Below are 4,370 nucleotides of genomic sequence, written 5' to 3' on the forward strand. Positions count from 1 at the left end.
ATATAAGAACTTATGTCTCATAGATTTTTCTATTAAGGATCAGTTATTTGAGTGGATGTGATGTGATGTTGTACCCATGGATGCCTATCACATCCGACTAAGTAGATCATGATAACTTGATCATAAGACTCAACATGATGGGTTCAATACTTACTCATTCACCGTGGATGAGAAACATATAGTTTTCCTACCTTCTGTGGTGTCCAAGATTAAGGCGCTCTTATGATGAGAGAAGCGCCAGTGGAATCTATTTTTGCGATGTTAAAGGGTAGCGAGACAAGAGAATTGATTTCAAATATAGAGAAATCACTATGTATAGAGTTTTAAGATATGTTAACTGACATGTTATTGTCAGGGCTACACTTTTATGGGGCATTCAACTTGACTTAACTTCAGAGAGGAATGAGCCAATTTTAAGCTACTTTTGGAGGCCTCTGCGGAGTACGCTAGGCATAAAGTTCTAGTTTAATTCAGCAACATACCCATGGATAGCAGGATAAATAAACATGTTTAGTTGTATTTTAAGAAACCTTTTCAGATTTTTTATGGGATGGTGCATCCGACAGTGAGAACCAGGTACTTATACTGATGTAGTTGAAGGCCTTCCAATACAAGAGAGTACAATATGTATGCTACCTTCAACATGGCTAACTTGGCTCCATACTATAAGGAAATAGAAGCTTTGATGAATAAGGTGAAAGCTCCTCCAATCCAGGGAGACTGACATGTGTGTCTGGGGTGTGGGGTACCTAGAGCATACTTGGATCAGTTTGGTTGAGGCTTTTGAGTGGCATCTAGTCTTCCAAGGCTTGAAAGTGCGTCTCAATTGGAGTCTAGGACTTTTATTTTTGCGGTAATTAGGATTATTAATTATTGTGATTTATTTTAGGATAGCCTTCAACATCTCCTTTTCCATTTTTAGGGCTATAGTCAAGAGTTCCAAGTGATGCTCTAGTTGTATCTCATTTTTAGATGGCGTGCATCCTTTTTTACCTTTCCCTCAACCTAACCCTTCTACATCATTCCCTCTTCATCCTCGTCATTTCCCCTTGTTGCCATCCCCAGGAAAATAGCAAATTTGACATTTTCCCTCAGCTCTACTGCCTTCCAGCCATTACATCCCTTCAAGCGTGTTGCCACCTCCTGGAACCACCCTCCCATCATTGTCCTCGTTACTCACAACCTTCCTTTAGTTGTCACCACCTTCCACTTTACCATTTGACCTCTCTTGCCTTCGTACCATAGGTATCCAAACCTCTAGCCAACAACACCTTTACCCTAGATCCACCCTAGTTCAAGTGTTCTGTGTTGTTTTGTTATAATTTTATTTTTCTTTATTATTTAATTGTAAATTCTAATTTGAATTCATTAAGAATTTATTTTTTATTAGATTTCTATTAAACCATGGTATTATATGGTATATGAATATTTTTATTATTTATTGAATTTGTATTATTTCTTTCGATCTACTGAGGTTGGTCAAGTTAGATTACCAAAAAAATGATCCAACACAAGAATATGATCGAAATATTATTCAATTTTTTTAGGTTGACCCAATTCTCTTTGGATAGAGTTCTAGAATCTTGATCATTTTAATTTTTGAGTTAAATTTTAATTAACCCATAAAACCAATCTATCATGAGGGGCTGAAAGAGTAGACATGCATGGGTTCACAATAACATTCACTCACTTTTATGCTAACTAGTTGACACTTGTAACTGTACAAACTTATTGATGTATGTGAGTTAGGCACACTAAGTCAATAGTGCAACAGAGGGAGGCTCCTATTTATGGTGAGTCAAAGATGTCATGTATTGGGTGCATTATCTCTAAAGAGCTGATGAATTCACCTTATAATAGGTTTTAACCTCTTTGGGCATCTAGCTAAGTGAAATATAATGAGTTTGAAGTAGAATCTAAGCAATCTTGGATTTAGTTAATAACTTGCTATGAAAATAAGATAATTATTGTTTAAATTCCTCTCTAGCCTCTTAAGTTGAGCATTAAAGCCTACATCCAAGTTCTTTAAGTGATATTTATAGAAAATCTTGAGGTGTTTCTAAGGGTAAATTTGCCATTTCTTTCCGCTTGTTGCATAATGAATAAGAAAGGTAGGTAAAGTGGAAGACCTAGCCAAGGTTTAGAAGATGAATAGAAGCACACGCCCAAGTAGAAATATAGAAGCATACAGAATGATTACCTTTTAAAAGGCTATGGTAGTTGTTTTTAAAAGCTCTAGCAAGCCCCACTAAGGTATGAGGTCAAATGTGATGGAAGGAGAGCCAATGACTATAAGGATAGAAAACATAAAAGTGTTAAGTGTTCTAAGTGCTTGGAATACAAAGATTAGAAGCCATATGAAGGAACTTAATGATGCCAATGAATTTTAGAACTTGGTAAAGTGTCATCTCTTGTCATTTATAGGAGGTATTCAACAACAAAAAAAGTTGTTGACATGTCAACTATCGTAACATTGATGTATTACAAATGATGGTATAGATATCAATAAGATTTAACCATAAGACAAGAATTGAAATGAAGATTAAGTTTAGAATGAGACATTTCATAACATGAGATGATATCACAAAGATGATGATAATTCATTGTGTACAACTTGAAATTAGCAAAAGATTCCATAACATTGAGATGTTGAGCTAATGGGTAGGCAAGCCATAACAATAATGATTTATTGAAAATTTAGTCAAAGCTAAGAAGGCTTTGAGAAGCTATTATATGGTGACTTCCTGGGGAGGCTAGAAGTTGTCAGTAAGGCTATCAAGAAGGTGTCAATGGGAAAGATGGTAAACACATTAAGTAGAATGTTTTTTAGCAGTTGGTTAAAGCCAAGAAGCACTAATATGGTGATGTTGATGCCAAGAATTTATTATGGGTAACTTAAAGTTGGCTACCTTGGACGACTTATTGATATAGTGAAAAAGTTATTGAGAAGACAAGGAAGTTTTTGAAAATTTGATAATTGTAATTTGAAGATGTCTGCTAGAGATGACTTATCAAGTTGGTGCAAAAATAACTGAAAGAAAAATTTTAATGAATGTGATGAATTCATTCGGAAGTAAACCTCATTGAACTGATTTTCTAAAACAGCACAAGATCGCTGAGATGATGGTTTGTTGTGTAAATATCTATCGGCGAATGGGTGAGAAGAAGTCAAGCATGCACAAATAGTTTAGGGGCAGCATGATGAGATGATGCATATATTATAATGTGACCTAGTTTGAAACATTGCATATGTTATAATGTGTACTCATTTGAAGGCTTGACATGTTGTATTATGAGTGTATACATATATTGGTTGGATTAGCACACTGAGAAGTAGAGAAAAGTATTTTGACATATCTTAGTAAAACAATTATGGCCTAGTATAAGCTATTAATATATTTGATTACAGTGTTGTAGAAATTTTTAATTATAATTATGTTGTTGATCTTAGCATGAAGTGCATATTTGGTATGTCTTCGTCTTATTTGATCATTTAGAAGAATTTCTTTCAAGTTATGAAAATTTCTCCATCATAGAGGTATTGTATATATCCATTTCATAACATATTTTTATTGAAAGACTTGGAAAATACTTAAGATTACACCCGGATAATTTAGTTTTTTTCATATGATATTTGTATGCTATTCACTTTACCATAGACCAAATGCACATTAAGTGAATTGACCATGTTAATGGTTAATGTCACTTCACTAATGGAAAGTTCAAATATTAATTATGAAGTTCTAGTTTATAAGATCTTCATTAAGCATACTCTTATCCATATTCTTATCCATGATCCCATGTTCAAAGATCTTCATTAAGCATAATCTAACGAATTTAAAAGAGAATAAAACTCTGATGACCTCCTAAAACTTTCAGCAATTCAGAAGTTCTCAACACCAGCTATTTCATTTAATCAAGCTTTCATATTTCAATTTACTCTAAACAACTTATCTTAAAAAAGTAAATATATTCCAATTTGCTCTACATTCTGATCCTCTTATGTCAGCTTTTCCTAAGTGGTAATAAGAATGTCAACTATGATTGGTGATCAAATCAGTTTCAGAACTAAAGATACGGATAACGCAGATAAAGGCAGAAGAAGGATAAAGAGAAGAGAGCGTGAACGGCTCGCAGCATCACAAATAGTGCCGAGACAAGCCAGAAGAAGAATCAGCAGACTGTGCACAAATGGGCCTTATTCCTCCCTCACGAACGCTGAAGCATGTCTTTTGCTTTGCATATAAGCTTTTTTTTATTCCCGAAGAACCAACGGATAAGAAAGAATGCAAAAGTTGCTTTCTTCATTTCTTTTTTGAAGGACCAACTTGCTTCCGCAAATCTTATATATATATATATATATATATATA

The sequence above is a fragment of the Phalaenopsis equestris genome, unplaced genomic scaffold (assembly GCF_001263595.1).
Source record: "Phalaenopsis equestris unplaced genomic scaffold, ASM126359v1 Scaffold232799, whole genome shotgun sequence".
NCBI lineage: Eukaryota > Viridiplantae > Streptophyta > Magnoliopsida > Asparagales > Orchidaceae > Phalaenopsis > Phalaenopsis equestris.